This window comes from Hyla sarda, chromosome 11 (assembly GCF_029499605.1).
Source record: "Hyla sarda isolate aHylSar1 chromosome 11, aHylSar1.hap1, whole genome shotgun sequence".
Lineage (NCBI taxonomy): Eukaryota > Metazoa > Chordata > Amphibia > Anura > Hylidae > Hyla > Hyla sarda.
The window spans coordinates 23,606,649-23,626,124 of record NC_079199.1 but is presented as its reverse complement, the minus strand read 5'-3'; the positions used below and the strand labels follow the sequence as shown (position 1 = coordinate 23,626,124).

At 46.4% G+C, this 19,476-nt stretch overlaps 1 protein-coding gene across 2 annotated transcripts in view; it reads left to right on the top strand.

The window, feature by feature from the left end:
- The window catches only part of ARHGAP5 (Rho GTPase activating protein 5), a 98,018-nt gene that overhangs the window by 42,894 nt on the left and 35,648 nt on the right, over nt 1-19,476 (top strand). The window lies entirely within an intron of this gene.

Below are 19,476 nucleotides of genomic sequence, written 5' to 3'. Positions count from 1 at the left end.
TCACCGCACTTGGGTGGCTTCATCAGGCATGCCTGATGAAGCCGCCCAAGTGCGGTGAAACGCGTTGCATTTGAATAAAAAAATCTTTTACTCACCGGACGTGTCCGATCTTGACCAGCGCCGATACCCCCCCAACCCCCCACTCCTTGGAAGTCCTCACCTGTTGAACACCCCAATGAATGGGCAGCCAAGTCACACCTCGGAATTAAGCAGCAAGTCCTGCATGCTCGACACAGTTCTCTTCATGGTCTATGAAGCCGCTGGCGATTGCTGTGCGCAGTACCATCTTCCGTAGCTCCATAGATCATGAATGGAGCGATGGAGACTTGGATGGCCATTCTCGGAAGACATGGACCGCCTTTGATCTGACCTATATCCTCTGTTCACAGCATGCTAAATAAGTGGTTTAAGTTGGAATTTGGATTTTTTTGTTTTGTTTGGAGTTTGATTTCCTAGTACATTATAGTCTGTTTTAAAGCCTATAAAATATAGCATTTCTCTAGTCTTCTAAAGAAGTAGCCATTACTTAGCACAATGGCTCGAGTTACAGCATCCATCCTGTTTATTTGTGGGAACGTTGACTACTTATTCGACATTTCCTGCCGGGTTCCAGCCTAACTTTATTATGGATGTTGTATACATTATATTATTACTAGCTTACAGAAGGGAAATGTTGCAGGAGGTCTAGACTTTGTTGTTATATGGGAAGTAAAATATGTCGTTGTTATGGCCATCTGAAATCAACCTTTACAACCATTCCGATTGCAATATGAGATGAAATCGTCAAAAGCGAGATAGGAAGTGCTCAGAATTTTTTATTTTATTATTTTTTTATTGTATGTTTTCCTTGAGTATTGATGCCCTAGTGCAGTGGTCTTCAACCTGCGGACCTCCAGATGTTGCCAAACTACAATTCCCAGCATGCCCGGACAGCCAACGGCTGTCCGGGCATGCTGGGAGTTGTAGTTTGGCAACATGAGGAGGTCCGCAGGTTGAAGACCACTGCCTTAGTGTGATGTATGAGGACCATAAAGCAATGCTTCCTGGGAAATGTATGCAGCTCCTCAAAACAGAGCACTTTCTTCTATTGAGCAGAACATTTTGTCCTTTCATAATTCAGCCCCAAAAGGCTGAAGTAAAGCAATTTCTTGGTAGTTGTTCTAGCACATCAATGGTAATGAACAAGACTCCAGAAATGACCCATGAGCCTTTGGCTTCTATGCTGAAAACTGAAAAACGCCCTATAAATTCTTATGTTTAAATACATACAGTTGTGCTCAGGCGTTTACAGACTGATGGACATTTTGGCATTGATTTAAAAAATGACTGGTCATGCAAAGAGACTTTTATTTTTATTTTTATATGCAAGGATCGTGATCCTATGAAGCCATTTATCACCACATAGTTGTTTGGTTCCTTTATAAATTATAATGACGATATACCGTATATACTCGAGTATAAGCCGAGTTTTTCAGCACGATTTTTCGTGCTGAAAACACCCCCCTCGGCTTATACTCGAGTGAACTCCCCCACCCGCAGTGGTCTTCAACCTGCGGACCTCCAGAGGTTTCAAAACTACAACTCCCAGCAAGCCCGGGCAGCCATCGGCTGTCCGGGCTTGCTGGGTGTTGTAGTTTTGAAACCTCCGGAGGTCCGCAGGTTGAAGACCACTGCGGCCTTCAACATCATCCAGCCCCCTCTCACCCCCTTTAGTTCTGAGTACTCACCTCCGCTCGGCGCTGGTCCGGTCCTGCAGGACTGTCCGGTGAGGAGGTGGTCCGGTGGGATAGTGTTCCGGGCTGCTATCTTCACCGGGGAGGCCTCTTCTAAGCGCTTCGGGCCCGGCCTCAGAATAGTCACGTTGCCGTGACAACGACGCAGAGGTGCGTTCATTGCCAACGTAATTCTGCGTCATTGTCAAGGCAACGCCTCTATTCCGGGCCGGAAGCGCGGAGAAGAGGCGCCCCCGGTGAAGATAGCAGCCCGGACCACCTCCTCACCGGACAGCCCTGCAGGACCGGACCAGCGCCGAGCGGAGGTGAGTACTCAGAACTAAAGGGGGTGAGAGGGGGCTGGATGATGTTGAAGGCCGCAGTGGTCTTCAACCTGCGGACCTCCGGAGGTTTCAAAACTACAACTCCCAGCAAGCCCGGACAGCCGATGGCTGCCCGGGCTTGCTGGGAGTTGTAGTTTTGAAACCTCTGGAGGTCCGCAGGTTGAAGACCACTGAGGGCGAATGATGAGAAGAGGATGATGAAGGGGGGGGGGGGGTGTGGGGATGATGAAGGGGGGTGGGGATGATGAAGGGGGGGGTGTGGGATGATTACAAGGGGATGATGAAGGGGGGATGTGTGGGATGATAAGGGGATGATGAAGGGGGGATGTGTGGGATAAGGGGATGATGAAGGGGGGATGTGTGGGATGATAAGGGGATGATGAAGGGGGGATGTGTGGGATGATAAGGGGATGATGAAGGGGGGATGTGTGGGATGATAAGGGGATGATGAAGGGGGGATGTGTGGGATGATGACAAGGGGATGATGAAGGGGGGATGTGAGGGATGATAAGGGGATGATGAAGGGGGGATGTGTGGGATGATGACAAGGGGATGATGATGATGAGGATGTTAATGACGGGTCTGGATGATGACAGGGGGGGATGAGGTATTTCCCACCCTAGGCTTATACTCGAGTCAATAACTTTTCCTGGGATTTTGGGTTGAAATTAGGGGTCTCGGCTTATACTCGGGTCGGCTTATACTCGAGTATATACGGTAAATTACAAAAAATGGCCCTGACTGAAAGTTGTCATATCCTTGAGTGTTTGGCCTTGTTACAGACACATAAGGTGACACACACATGTTAAAACGGCAATAAAAGGTTAAAGAGTAGCTCCCACCATCTTTTTTTTTTTTCTTTTTCCTCCCCATCCTGCCCCTGCCTATTGCCCATCTTTCCCTAACCCCTTCCCTGCCTTAATTTTTTTTTTTTTACTATCTGAAAAATACCAGGCAGACTTCCCCAGCAGGCACAACGTCACTGATGCCTGCTGGGGGGCTGACTTCCGCCCTTGGCTCATCTATACAGGGTGCCTCCAGCTGTTTCACCACTACAACTCCCAGCTTGCCCTGACATCTATTGGTTGTCAGGGCATGCTGGGAGTTGTAGTGGTGAAACAAGTGGAGGTACCCTGTGTTGAAAACAATAACTTTGTTATGGTCATGGCCACGGCGCTACCCTGAACCCCGCTCCTCCCCCCCCCCCCCCCCCCACACACAAAAAAAAGACATAACCAAGTGCAGGAGAGACCTGAGGCAGCAGCAGCGGCGCGTATATGCCAGGAGGCGGGGTCGGCGTGTGAGGCCAGGAAGCCAATGCGCGCATCCTCTGTGTTCCCAGTGCTCGCTCCCGCCTGTCTAATTGACAGGCAGGGAGTGAGCGCAGGCTAACTGAATGAGGACCGACTGCCCAGCCGGCATCAGTCCTAATTCAGTCGTGACGTCACGGCAGGCTGCAGTTGGCCACTAGGAGGGAGACCCCCTAGTGGCCGGTTTGCAAATATAAAATACAAAATATATATATATTTTTTTTATTAAAATAAAGTATATTAGAGATATGTTGTAGTACATAAGTACTACAACATATTAAAAAATAAAAAATAAAATAAAAAGTTGGTGACAGTGCCCATTTAATTTCCAAGACCTGTGGCTTTTTAAATTGCTGTTGATGTCTGTGTATAAATCAATGAGTTTGTTAGCTCCCTGTGGATAAACAGGCGAGATACTGAGCCATGGGGAGCAGAAAAGCACTGTTAAAAGACCTGCATAATAAGGTAATGGAACTTTTTTAACAGCTATCCAGTGCCTTAAAAAAAGCCAGTCAGTACTGTTAAATAACTTACTAAGAATTGAAAAATGTGGGGATTTTTTTTATAACAAGCCAAGGTCAGATAGACCAAGAAAGATTTTAGCAACAAGAATTGTTCAGGATACAAAGAAAACCCCACAGGTAACCTCAGGAGACATATGAGCTGCTCTGAAAAGACTACGGTTGTTTCAAGGAGCCCTATGTGATGATAGTTGAACAAAAATGAGCTGCATGTTCGAGTTGCCAGAAAGAAGCCTTTACTGTGCCAATGTCCCAAAAAAGCCTGGTGACAAAATACCCAAATACACCTTACCATGTCTCACAGCTTCTGGCACACTGTATGGAGGGAGGAGATCAGAATTGAGCTTTATGGTCACAACTCTAAGGAAAGGAGTCAACAAGGCCCATTACGAAAAGAATGCCATCCCAACTGTGAAGCATGTTTTTTTTGGGGGGGGGGGGGACTCTAAAGGCGTAGGGTATCTTTTGAAAATGGAGGACAAGATGAACGCAGCATGTCATCAGAAAATACTGGCAGACAATGGAGGAGATTTATCAAAACCTGTCCAGAGAAAAAGTTGCTGAGATGCCCATAGCAACCAGTCAGATCGTTTCTTTAATTTTTCAGAGGTCTTTTCAAAAATGAAAGAAGCGATCTGATTGGTTGCTATGGGCATCTCAGCAACTTTTCTTCTTGACAGGTTTTGATAAATCTCCCCCAATATGCGTTTGTTATCTGCATGGGATGCTCTTAGACCTTTCATCACAACAGTGACCTTAAGTTCAAGGCCCAGTTGACTATCGAGTTACAAAAGCAGAAGGTGAAGGTTCTGGAGTGGCCATACCAGTTCTTCTGACCTTAAAAGGATCTTGTCTCTAGCTTTTGCCCAGTAATATCTACATTCTATAATAAGGTTTCCTTCGATGCTAGATATCCTACTATAAAACAGTCTTTAACCCCTTAACGAACCGGTGACCTGGTACTTAGCGCACCAGGACATACATTTACGTCCTAAGCATAACCGCGAGCATCGGAGTGATGCTCGGGTCATGCGCGGCAGGTTCCGGCTGCTGATAGCAGGATTTTAAACGTACTAATTTGGTTAAAAAGTTAGCGATTTTATTTAAGCACAATATTAATAGAAAAGTATGTTATCATGGGTATCATTTTAATCGTATTGACCCAAAGAATAAAGAACACATGTCATTTTACCGTAAATTGTACGGAGTGAAAACGAAACCTTCCAAAATTTGCTAAATTGTGGTTTTCTTTTTAATTTCCCCACACAAATAGTATTTTTTGGTTGCACCATACATTTTATGGTAAAGTGAGTGATGGCATTACAACGAACAACTGGTCGTGCAAAAAACAAGCCCTCCTACTAGTCTGTGGATGAAAATATAAGAGCGTTATGATTTTTTTTGAAGGCGAGGAGGAAAAAACAAAAATGTAAAAATAAAATTGTCTGAGTTCTTAAGGCCCAAATGGGCTGAGTCCTTAAGGGGTTAAAACTCCTGCGCAGAATGCAAATTAGGGTTAACTGGTCATATAGGTGTGAGGCATCCTAAAATAGTAGTGCTGCCTGTAACTTACCGTAATTATGCCTATTCAGGGCTAAGGAAATCCCTCTCTAACGTTTTATTATATTCACTACCGAAAGAGACTGGACAGGAGACTTGAATAGATGTGGCCAGTGACATTGTCCCGCAATGGTCTAAAGGCTGTGGAAGTCTTGGGGCTCGTTCACACGGGCTGATCCACAGCGTATTTTACGCTGCAAATCCACCATCGAGGGACCCCTAGAGTGTGACTCAGATGTGCCTGCTCGGAGCAGCTATCCACCACTATGAGCAGACACACTGTGATGTGCAAGTTGCTGCGTGCATGCACCGTATACTCACACACATCGCGGCTGCTCTTGGTCAGCTCAGGGAGCAGAGGGAGCCGTCGCGATGAGTGCTAGTACACTGTACATGCGCGCGGAGAAGTATGTCTGCTCGAAGCGGTGGATTGCCGCTCCGAGCAGGCACGTCTGGAGGCACACCTTAGGGGTCCATCTTCGATCCGCCCGTGTGAACGAGCCCTTAAAGATTCAGCCACTGCAATAGAGTTAATAGTGAGCATGCCCAGGGAGATCGCTGCTTCCTGGCTTGCATGATACTTCGATAAGAACACTGCTTATGTCAGCTGTATCCGGGCTGCCAACTTAACCTGAGTAGGTGTGATAAGGGCATGAATAGAGAACAGTCCAAGGCCTGGTGACTACTTTGGGAAGACTATACACGGTCATTGCTAAAGGAGGCAATACACCATGTTAAGAACTAAAGGTATGCAAACTTTTTAACAGTGGTTTTCTTTTATTTATTTTGTTTTATAACTGTGCATTCTGGTATAAGCTTCAGTTAAAGAGAATCTGACAGCTATTCACCTGCACTAAACCCAATATATTGGATTACAGTGAGGGTGAATAGCTGTAGAAGGAAGGGTCACTTACATTTTTAGGTACGTTATGTCTGAAGTTTTGCCTGTTACAGTTGCATTTTCATTGCACTCCAGGGCGCATTGATGGCGGGGAGCTGGCTCGCCCAACTCCCCCTGCCTCATCAGTATTCCGCCCCCAGCCAGCCCTCTTCTGTGATGTGAGGGACAGCTGTAGCGGGAGCAGAGTGCTCATCCCCTGCCCCAGGCTGGGGCGGGAATATGAATACGCCCTGGAGGGCAATTAAAATGCAATTGTAGCTAGAAAATGCAATTGTATTATTGAACTTTCGACATATGGCACCTAAAATGTAAGTGACTCTTACTTTTACTTTGACAACTATTCGCCTGCACTATAACCAAGTATATTGGGTTTAGTATGGGTGAATAGCTGTCAGATTCTCCCATGAGAAACTAAACAAATGTGTTTTGCCTGCTTACTCAGTGGTTCATGTATTACCAATTCTCCAAGGGTATGCAAACTTTTGAGCACCACTGTAATTTATGGGATAATGAAAGACTTCCTGTGTGTACTGCCCCACGTCTCTCTGGTTTCTGATCCTTTTCTCGGCTCCCTCCAGCTTACGGTCAACTCTAAACTTTAAAACTCTAAACTATTTAGAATTCTAGGCTGGAGGGGCCCTGACTATCCCCACAGACCGGGGACAGTGGTTCAGTAAATCTGCTTCTGGCTGTAGGTTTAACTCTATTGCCTTCATCAGTTGAGATATTTGCAGAACTGAGATACATATCCTACTTTAATGGAAAAATGTACTAGTAAGACATGACTTTCTAGAAGATGCTGTGCCACGGACCACGATTTATTTATACTTGGAAGTGAGTATTACAGTGATGTTAAAGGCTGTTTTGTTTAGCTGGGGGCACACCAATGGATCTACAATAGATGTAACCAGACAACTGAAACAGGTTGAGACCATGGTCAACCACCAAGGCTCTAGTCTTCTGACTACTTGTCTTCTGATCATTGGACGAGATCTTCCTCCAAACTGACCGATATTGTGCATTTTGTTTCCATTGCTGGCAGTAGCATGGAATGCAACAACAGAATAGCGCCTGTCCACATTTCAAAAAATAAAAATAATCTGATACTCGACTTATCATGCCAACACTTTCTATGACCTTGTCGACACCACAATGTGACTGCTCCAACCATTTGCTGAAGTGGTCTCCTTAGTATTGCCAACATGTCACCGTTGCAGCCAGCGATTGGCTGCAGAAGACACATCTTGTCGATACATTATCACGGGTGATGGAGGACCAAAAAGAGATGTTGACATCTACAAAATCTAAGGAGCTTTGATGACCATTTTGGTTGCCACTTGGTTCCTTGTATAATTCCTTCCATACTACAGTATATGTATTATTTCGCCCTTTCTTGTCACAGTACTCCACTGTCCAACGTTCGGAACATTTAGTTCCAAGCGCTATGGTCGGCCACGTGCCCCCCACCCCTCATGGCCTACCCCCGCAGCGCGAACACACTATTTGGAACTAAATGTTCCGAACGCTTGCCAGTGGAGTACCGCTTTAAGGATATTTTGTATATGTGCCCAGCATTGCTATAGCAATTGGGAATGCAGACTGGCGAGAGCCCTCAGATGACGAGTCATGTGTTGTCTATGGGTCAGCAGCGTCGGCGGTGGTTGGGTCATCATTTATTAGTTACGTAGGCTACAATCTGTTATTCTAGGAGAGGGCAGCTTCCCGAGCAATGAGGGACATTAAAGGAGAACTCCAGCCAAAATTAACTTATGCCTAGAATAGGGAATATGTAGCTGATCAGACGGCTGGGACCCCCGCGATCTCCGGAACAGGATTCTGGCTTTTAGTGAGGTCCGCGTGCGGTAGCCTGCACATGCTCCATTTTTTTTTTTTCTTATGGGAGTGCCAAAGAGACCAGAATACAGCACTCGGGCATCATCAGCACACCCATAGAAATTAATGGCGCACGTGCCGTTGTCTGGTAGATGATACACACTCCTCACTGAGCCGTTGGCTGTCCAGGCATCTGCGAGTTGTAGTTTTGCAACATCTAGATGAACCGCAGGTTGGACACCTAGGTTTTGGGGCATTCAGTCTGCCTCAAGGTTGGACACCTAGGTTTTGGGGCATTCAGTCTGCCCCAAGGTTGGAAACCTAGGTTTTGGGGCATTCAGTCTGCCCCAAGGTTGGACACCTAGGTTTTGGGGCATTCAGTCTGCCCCAAGGTTGGACACCTAGGTTTTGGGGCATTCAGTCTGCCCTTCTTGCACAGTAAGTATTACTTCTTAATAGGTGGTCAATCCTCTAATGTATCTACAGTATCTGTCAGTCTGATATCGTTACGGTCTCCATTGCACAGAGCAAGCATCAGGATTGTCAGATCACAGCCGCAGTTGTTCCTGGAGGAGTAGTGACACACGGAACTATTTCTTGATTTGTTCAGTGCGTTGCCTCTGGTGTATTCCTGTACGTGTTCTATATATGGCCAGTTTTATTTCGGGATTGACAACTCTAGTATGAGTATCTCTATCTCCATGGAAATATTTTTCTAGGTAACAAGCTGTACATGAAAGGGGTTTAAATGTGTAAATGCAGAAGTGTCGTCTTAGGCAGTGACTGGCTCGGATTCAAATTTCCTTATAAAAAGAATCTATGCTGCAGATCTTTTTTTATTTTATTTTTCTATGCAGAAACTAAAGGTGCCCATGCCCTTAAAGAAAATGTCGTCTTAAACCGTCGACATCAACTGTATGGTGCTTCCTGACTCTCCGCCAAATGATTTTTGGGGAGAGAATGGTCGAGTTGGATTTCAACAATCCAACATGCCTGACCCTTTTCTTTCCTGGCAACAGCTGTCGGAGAAAATGGGAGAGATTGCAAGGACTGCACTCACCTGTTCTTAGAAGTGTAAAGAAGGCTTTATTCCATTACTGGGTACAACAGCAGTGCAGGAGGGAGGAGAGAGGAGCTCCGTGGAGCTCGTGGTCCGACAGCTCCGTTTCGCGGTCAAACACAGCTTGGTCACGCCCTTGAGGGTGTTTGACTGCGAAACGGAACCGTCGGACCACGAGCTCCACGGAGCTCCTCTCTCCTCCCTCCTGCACTGCTGTTGTACCCAGTAATGGAATAAAGCCTTCTTTACACTTCTAAGAACGGGTGAGTGCAGTCCTTGCAATCTCTTCTATCCTGTCCATTGTTGTCTTTAGATACAATAGGATTTTTTTGCACCCCCGAGAAGCCACAACACTTTTCCTAAACCTTGTCCGAACACACCTGAAATCCAATAGGAGTCACCTGATAGGAGTGCCGAGTCTTTGCTCTATCTGTGTGTATATATAGCTGTCGGAGAAGAGTCTGCAGGCTAACATATAGTTGTCTAGGATATGGCAATATTATTATAGAGATAAGCCAATGCCAAAACTGTCTGGTAGCAGCTTACCCCTCCCTTCTCTCTATGGCTGGGTTCACATATACACGGTGATCTGGCTTAGTAAATCCAGACTACAACTGGTAGCAACTGATGCTACAACTGGCAAAAGCATCATTTGCCTAGGATCCGGTGGTAATTTTTTGTACTTACCTCCTCCTCTATTAGGTGCTCTGGTGTTCCATAAGCAGCGGACACCAGGTGGCCATAACAGCCAATTATTGGCCTTAGTGGTACGCCAAGGCTGCTAATTGGCAGCGGCAGTCGCATGACACTGGAGCACCGACCAAAGGCATCTGATGCTGAACACCAGAGGCAGAACGGGATCAGCATAGGAATGGAGGCGGAGGTAAGTAAAACTGTTACGACTGTGACACACTGGGGAGAGATAAGGAGACAGTAATAACTGACACACGGAGAAATGAGGGGACAGTTATAACTGACACACAGGGAGAAATGAGGGGACAGTAAAAACTCACATACGGGGGATGACACGAATGATCATATGACATAATGTCCAGTTCTGTGATGTCATGTTTTGTGGTGTGCGGCTTCCTGGCTCCTAATACTTTTTTCTGGCTCTTAGGTTTATAACACGGTGGAGTGATTTTCCCACAGCAACCAATCACAGCTCAGCCTTTACTTTACCAAAACTGGTTAGCTGAGCTGTGATTGTTCACTGTGGGAAAATCAGTCTATTTTTTTCTCTCTCACACAGTTTGATACATTTGGGCAATTGACACAAGCCCTGGACTCTTTAATTTGACAGGTTCAATTTAAGATTGACTTTTGCCCAATATGAACTTTCGGCCTTTCCTTCTGACCTGGCCATATACACGCATACTGTTTGGTTGAGTGTACACAAGCCTAAGGGGCATACGCTACTGTGAGATACCTCCTGCAGTGACCTATATCTGGTGGGAGTAAAGGGTTGGGTGTGTTTGAAATAAACCATGCCTAGTCTGTTGTTTTTCCCACCTCCTAATGTCTCCTGTAAAGGGGAGGGTTAGGACACCCCCATACATATTGGTCAGCTGCCCACACTCCTTTGCATGACTTCAATCTAATATGGATGGACAAGCTGCTGACTCTGTCCCAGTCTACACAGAAAAGCTGACGGGTAGAAAATAGTATCTATCAGTCTATTGTTTGTGCTCTAGTGGTTAGTGTGAAAAAATATTGTAGAGTGTAGGAGCTCCCTAAGGGAAATAGGGACCCAACATGCCCAGGTGATTGATTTAGTACTTGTACACCAATATAGAAATACTGTATTAAATATTTTACCATTTGCTAAGCAGAAGGAGACCTTTACATGCCCATATCGTTTGTCCATAATGTACATAAAGATTTATCTGTGGATTTAAGGCAGAATCCGACTCAACATTTCACATCTGTTAAAGTTGGTCATACACAGTGGATTAGATCTGATGACCATCTCATGAGTATAGGGCCCCCTGACTATCCCTTGACATCAAATCTCAGGGGAACAAACATTTAAATGGGCACTGTCAGATACCAAAACTTTTCATATGTTGTAAAGCATGCAAAACCAATTAGAAAATGTTCAGTATTTCATACTGAAAAAGCCAGTCAAACAACTGCCCCCCCTGCCTGCTTGGACACATACTAGTCCTGCTGTGTCCATGCATCATCACCTATGTCATGGACACACTTCCTTGATTGACAGCTGTGAGTGCAGGGCTCAGAGCTAGAGGAAAAATCCTCCCACTGTCAGCTTGTGTCCTGATACTGTCACTGAGGACAAGTTGGGAGTTGTAATTTTGCTAATGCTAGGGGAGATGTGAGCAGACAGCATACTGAGGAAGGGGGCGGAGACCTGCACAGTGAGGCCACGCCCCCTCCCTTTGATAGGAATTCAGACTAGTGAGCTAAATTATAAGTGTAATAAAAAAAAATAAAAGTGCTAGACACATAAAAATTAGATGTACATGGTCAGGATTAGGTACTGAGTGATATATTTAAAAAAAAAATTTGTTTTATATTGTTGGATCTGATGGGTACGCTTTAAGATCCACCATGCTTGATCCCTCTGCTCTTGGGGAGGTAAGCCACCACTAAAGGGGTCTACCGCAATGGCTTTCTCAAATCTCCCCATTCTTAAGTACGTGTGTGCTTAGCCAAGACTAGTGTGTTGGCTTAAAGGAAAACTGTCAGCTTGCTCCCCAACCAGCGGAACTGGCTGGTAGTGCAGGGAACGCTGATCAGTTTGAAGCTTACCGTGCCCCGATCCACCGTGCCGTTCGGCCGTAATCTTCTATTTTCAGTATATGCTAATTAGGTGCTAACTTGCACCGGCCGGGCTAACTGGCACTCTGCCGTCAGTGCTGCCGTCCGCAGCGCCGCCCAGCTTGTCAATATTCCTCCCCTCCCTCCGCCTCTCCCTCTTCTCCCCACTCTGTAATGAAGAGGGAGGGGAGGAATATTGAGGAGCTGGGCGGGGCTGCAGCCAGAAATGCTGACATCAGAGTGCCAGTTAGCCCGGCCGGTGCAAGTTAGCACCTTATTAGCATATACCGAAAATAGAAGATTACGGCCGAACGGCGCGGCGGATCCGGGCACTGTAAGCATCAAACTGATCAGCGTCCCCCGCACTACCAGGGAGCAAGCTGACCATTTTCCTTTAACGAATGTTTGAGGAATAGCTATCTGCGGTGTAGAGCTAGATTTACTCTAAAGGTAAGTTCACACTGAGGAATTGGAGTGGAATTGAAAAGGAATACTTTGGGCTAGGAAAATCTAGATTTTTCTATTTTCTGTACAGAATTCACATGGAAATTCCACACAAATTCTGTGTGAAACACGTTTCGTCAGTAAAACTTACTTTGTTAGTAAAAATAAAGAAAAATCCCATTGACTTCGATAGAATTCAGCGTCTGAGTTCTGCTAGCAGAAATACCTGTGTGAACAGGGCAACGGAAAGTCAATGAAATGGAAGTCAATGAAACTTTTCTTTAAAGGGGTACTCCCTGCCTAGACATCTTTTCCCCTATGCAGAGGATAGGGGATAAGGTTTCTGATCGCGGGGGTCCCCAGCGGCGGTCTCCCTGCTGCACCCGACGTTCGTTAAGAGTGTCGGGTGCAGCGCCAGAGGCTAGTGACGTCATGCCCCGCTTGTGACGTCATGGCCATGCCCCTTAATGCAAGTCTATGGGAGGGGGCGTGACCGCCGTCATGCGCTCTCCCATAGACTTTCATTGAGGGTGTATGGCCGTGATGTCATGAGCGGGACGTCACGGGCCTCCGCCCTGCATTGCCAGTCATCCGGCACGGAGCGAAGTTCCGTTCATCGGATGTCTGGGGTGCCCCAGCCGAGATCGCGGGGGTCCCCTGCGGCGGGACCCCCTGGAATCAGACATCTTATCTCCTATCCTTTGGATAGGGGATAAGATGTCTAGGGGTGGAGTACCCCTTTAAGGATAAATTGGAGCGTAATTCCTCAGTGGGAACATACCCTAAATATGAGCCTTTTAGTACTTTTGCTGCTCATGAACCGCCTGACTGCAGCTTTTTATTTATGACTATGTAGAGAGGTTTAGCCCATAGATAACCACAACAAATCTGTCATGTCTGAACACACCCAAACTTATATATATTTCATTTCAATTCAGATTTATTTTTATTTTTGCACATAACAAAGCAGCTGTTTTCAGTAAATATTGTGATCTCCGCCATCGTTGTTGAGATCTCCTCGGTAGTTCCAGACTGTTTTGACGCCTGTCTTGTAGAATTGTGGATAGCCGGTCTTTGTTTGCAGACAGTCGGAGATACATCTGTTGTCCTAGTCTTAATTTATATGGATGTTTTCCCTTTTGTTTGCTAAATATGAACAATATGGATCAGTTGCAGTTAAATAATTCTGTATAATTTTATTTACAAAAACTACTGTATGTTTTTTAAAGGGGTACTCCACCCCTAGACATCCTATTCCCCATCCAAAGGAAAAGGGATAAGATGTCTGATTGTGGAGGCTCTTACGGTGGGGGTCGTGACATCAAGCCATGCCCCCCTCATGACATCACACCACGCCCCCTCCATTCATGTCTATGGGAGGGGGCGTGACGTCCGTCACGCCCCCTCCCATAGACATGAATGGAGGGGGGTGGCGTGATGTCACGACTCACCATGCGGAAACCCAGTGTTCTAAACATACTAGCCATGTGCTGCACAGAGATTGCGGGGGGGGGGGGGGGGGGCAGAAGCGGGACCTCCACGATCAGACATCTTTTCCCTACCCTTTGGATAGGGGATAAGAAGTCTAGGGGCAAAGTACCCCTTTAAGTTAGCTCACTTAGGGTGGGCTCACCCTGCCTTTTTATTTCCAAGAAAGGAGTGGTCCAGGGAACTGAACTTAACAGACAATTCTTCTCTATCCTAGCGCCCGATCTGTACAGGGCCCCGACTACTTGCGTCAAGGACATGTAAGGTCGTAGCCCCCTCATCCATTGTCGTCCCCCTGAGATCAGACACTTATCCCCTATCATGTGGATAGCGAATAAGGGGGAGATTTATCAAAACTTGTGCACAGAAAAAGTTGACCAGTTGCTCATAGCAACCAATCAGAGCACTTCTTTCATTTTGCTGAAGCCTCTGGTTGCCATGGGCAACTGGTCAACTTTTCCTCCACACAGGTTTTGATATATCTCCCTGTAAGTGTCTATTTACCTGGAGTACCCTTTTAACAGATACAAAAAGCGGATGCTCCTGTATGTCACACAGCAGTATCGGTTTCCCATTGACCTTCGTTGGGATGCCGACTTATACTGTGGCAGAGAACAGCGTGTGCCGCTCATTTTGGTTGCCCGAACGGAGTCCCTTAATGACGCCATTCGGGCTGTATATGCTAATTTAACAGGACGTGAGCACAACAGAGAGCACACAATGGAATCTGGGTAAAATAATATATATTAGGGGTGTGAATCGACAAGAATTTGGCGATTCGATTCGAATCGCGATACCAGTGTGGCGATTCGATATATCCCGATATATCGCGATACCGTCTAGGTGACTATACATCACGATATATCCCGATACATCGCCCACTTGGGAGCATTCCTAGATCCCAATAGACGCCGCTGTCAGCGGCGATCTAGTAGTCCGGCACGCGCTTTTCTCATTTTATCCCGTCCGGGCTGCAAAATAAAAGAAAACGCACTTTCTCTTACCTGCCAACGAGCCCCCGGAGCTCCGGTACAGGTGTTCGGTCCCCGGGCTGTATTCTTCTTACTTCCTGTTAGCCCGGCACGTCACACGGAGCTTCAGCCTATCACCGGCCGCAGCGATGTCCCGCCTCTGCTGGTGATAGGCTGAAGCTTCGTGTGCCGGGCTAACAGGAAGTAAGAAGAATACAGCCCGGGGACCGAACACCTGTACCGGAGTGTACCGGAGCTCCGGGGGCTCGTTGGCAGGTAAGAGATTGTGCGTTTTCTTTTATTTTGCAGCCCGGATAAAACGAGAAAAGTGCGCGCCGGACTACTCATTTAATAGCCAGCCGCGGCGATCGCCGCATGCTGGCTATTAGCAGCGGCCCCCGGCTACTGAGAACAGCCGGGGGCTGCAGAGTATGGAGCGGGCACGAGTCGGAGCCCGCTTCATACACCCAGAGCGCCGCCGCATCAGATCCGGCCTGCCCGGCTCCACAAATGTGGAACTTGTATCTCCTGATGCCCGGGACATGCTGTTCCGGGCGTCAGGAGATACAAATTCCACATCCCTAAAAGAATCGATTCAAAAATATTTTGAATCGATTCAGTATCGCTAAATGAAAAAATCGCGATAATCGTGCAAATCGATTTTTCTTACATCCCTAATATATATAGCCTGAAAAGAGTCACTGGGGGACTCAGTTCGGGTCTTTTAAACCAATGGCACCCGCTGGTCTTTGTGACAGTATAGGTCGGCATCCTGTTCCTGTGATGGAAATTGAAAACGCAATGCGGACTTAGCCCGACTTTGTTTTTGTGTACAGCAAAAATTCAACCTATTGTAGTGGAAACGGACACTAAAACACAATGTGAGCCCACCCTAGTTCTGTATCTAGTAAGAACCCCATATCCACTAGGGATTGGTTCCAAGTATCCCAGTTGCAGTGGCTGCCTGAAGCCATGCATTGTTGCAAACCCTTTGGGTATGTTCACACTCCGGAACCCAACTGCCGGCCGCCGTCGAAAATACTTTGACGGTAGGACCGCACCATTGACGGCTATGCAGTGCTCTCGGACTACCGCGTAAAGAATGAACATGTTCCACCTTTGGCACGGAACAATCGTCCGCCGCTGAAATTCATCAATGCAAACGGGTCTCGCGGAATTCTCGCGGAAGACCCATTCACACTGATGGTAATGTTCACTGCGCGGAATTCCACTTGCAGGATTTCCGCAGTGTGAACATACTCTTTGTGAGGACACCCAGCATGCCTGGACCTCAACTTGATTTTGTTTTGTCCTTTTTTTGCTTTTACAATAAACTACGTCATCTTTTAGAAGTGCAACCCCTGTATTAAAGAAAAAAAAAGAGAAGTGTTCTACAAGTGCAACCTTATCCAGAACTACGACTAAGGGCGAGTAGAATAAAATACCCAGGCAAAATTGTGGACCAATCTACTAGTAATAGGGTTGGGGGGGGGGGGGGGGGAGGGGGGATTTCCTCCTTGCTCTCTATCATTAGACATAATATGTGCCTATTACTATATAATGGTAGTGTTCATCGTATTGAGCTGCAGATCTAAATTGCTTTTTAATTTCTGCTGCTTAGCAATTCAGTTCCGGAGCCAAGATCATGGCGTGGAGCTGCATGTATAGACATCAGTGTATAGGACTTGTATAACAAAGCACACACGTCCTATAAAGCAGTGGTCTTCAAACTGCGGAGCTCCAGATGTTGCAAAACTACAACTCCCAGCATGCCCGGACAGCCAACGGCTGTCCGGGCATACTGGGAGTTGGTTTTGCAACATCTGGAGCTCCGCAGTTTGGAGACCACTGGACTAGTACAAGTGACCCCCCGACCTACGATGGCCCCGACATATGATGAAATCGACATACGATGCTTTTTTATGTCGGGGCCATCGCATTAAGTGCTATCCGGCAGCGCCAAATGCTTAAGCTGCTGCCGGATAGCAGCTTAATGTTCCCTGTGTGGTGCGGTAAGTATTACTTACCCCTCCACGATGCTCCGGGGTGCCCTCCGGGTCCAGCACTGGTCTTCCGGCGTCTTCTCGGCCCTCTCCGATGACGTCAATACGCTGCTGCGCACGCCATCCAATAGGAATGGCGTACACAGCGGCGTAATGACGTCGCTACGCAGGCCCAGTAAGGCCTTGCGGAAGACAGAAGAGGACCGGAGAAGACAGCGGAGGACCGGAGAAGACCAGGATAGCCCAGCGGAGGCCCGGGATCACCATCGGGAGCAGTGGGGACACCATCTCGAACGGCGGGGACAGGTGAGTACAGCTTCCTATACTTTACATTGCACGGATCCCTCAACATACGATGGATTCGACAAACGATGGCTCATTTGGAATGAATTACCATCGTATGTTGAGGGACCACCTGTATGTGCATCCGTTGGTTGTCTGGGCATGTTAAGAGTTGTAGTCTTGCAACATCTGGAGGCCTTCATTTTGGATACCACTGCTATAAAGTACTGTTTCTCAAGATCCCATCTTTCGTTTTTTTTGCAAAACGGCGCCACCAAAAGGTATTTGTAGCCTTATATGGTGTCCATTGAAATTAGTAGGTTACCCTGACAGTCTGGGTTCTCCTAAAAGCAAGACTCTCTGTTTCTGACTTATTAAAGGAAATCTGTCATCAGTGTCGTCTGCACTAATCTGTCGGTACTGGCAGGTAGTGCAGTTGACACTGATGACAAATATACTTACCTGTCCCTGCTCTGTGCGCCCGCTCTCGCGCTATCTTCCTCTGTTTCTTCCGTTCCGGGGTTGACTTGGAGCATGTTCGGAGCTTCCTAACGTCAAGGCTGCTGTTTGCTCGCAGCGGGACCCAGCACAGAAGCAGCAGCGGGGATGTCTGGAGGCTCCAAGTTGGCCATGGAACGGTAGATAAGTAGAAAGACACCTGGAGCACGGAATGAGGACTGGTTTGTATGGTTATCAGTAGTGTTACCTGCACTACAAGTCTGTACTACAACACTGATGATAGATTTGATGATGCATCACTTCCTAAATTTTACACACAAGTCTGCAAAAAGATTTAGGGTAGGGGCACACATGGCGCATCCGCAGCATATTTGACACTGCGGATGCGCTGCAGGCAGTCACAGAGCGACAGCAGTGCATCCACAGTGTGAAATAAGCTGTGGATGCGCTGTGTGTGACCCTACCCTAAATCTTTTTGCAGACTCTTATGTATTTATACAGACTCCTATGTATTTATATATAATAGCGCAATCCCCTTTTTATAGCCTTTTTTTTATACATTTTTTGTATAGTGCCAGTTTTCCAGCCGGGTTCCTTTTATATGCCCAGTTACCTTTGAACCCTCTCCAGTTTTCCCTCTATCTTATCCACAACTTTCTATTCCAAAACTGCACTTTATATTCCAATCACTGATAGCGACAATACTATACTTGATTTATTATGTCTTTTTATGTTCTCTATAGTCACGCTGACTATTTGCATTGAGTTAGAATAATGATGCCTTCCAATTTTTATTTTTATTTTTTTTACTTATTTTGAATGTGCCGAAATTTCGAAGTTGGCTTTTGGCCTAAGAATGTTCTCACCACTAATGTAATCCTAATAAAAATGTTCAACAATTTAGAAGAGGAGCTTTTGTGGTATTTACAACCTGACGTTCCTCTGAAGTAGCATAGTCCTCACCGGCATCAGTGACGACAGTCTCTTGGCGAATGTTTTTGCTTAAAACAATGGGCTTCTGATTGAAATTGTTCCTGACATCATTGCTGTATTTTCTTCCTGTTCCACAGAAGAGTCTGATTTGACCTAAATTTTCTATTCAGCTTTTTTTTGGGGTGGAAAAACAAAACAAAACAAAAACCCACCAGTGATAGGATCCTGAAGAACAGGAATGAACCCTGAAGAGCATCTGTCATTTAAATGCCTTTTTATTGTTTTGTTCGTGTTCAGACAAAGCTTTGGAGAACAATATATTTTGTATTTAAGGAGTTATTTCCTATAAGTATTGAATTGTCCCTAATGAATATTTATCAGGAGTTCTGCCTATGTCCAGCCTTCTAGGAAGATATACTATTCATCTCCATCCTTGGTCAAATCACTCAATGACCTAGTCCTTAAAGGGGTATTCCGGGTTTATACATCTTATCCCCTATCCAAAGGATAAGATGTATGATCGCAGGCATCCCGCACCTGGGCACCCCTGCAGGCTCTGTACAGCCCACGGCCGTCACATCCCCTCCCATAGACATGGAGGGGAGTGTGGTGTGACATCACGTCCCAGTCTCGGAAGCAGTGCCCGGCACAGAATGTCGGGGCTGCACCGAGATCGTGGAAGGTCCCCAGCGGTGGGACCCCTGTGATCATACATCTTATCCCCTATCTTTTGGATAGGGGAAAAGATGTATAAACCTGGAATACCCCTTTAAAATGCAGACTTTTTCAGTAAACTCTTTTTAAGCTGGCCGTTCCAATTGGCTGACGGTAATCTCTCCTGATCCCTTCGTTCCTGTGCGTTGGTGTTCTGAAC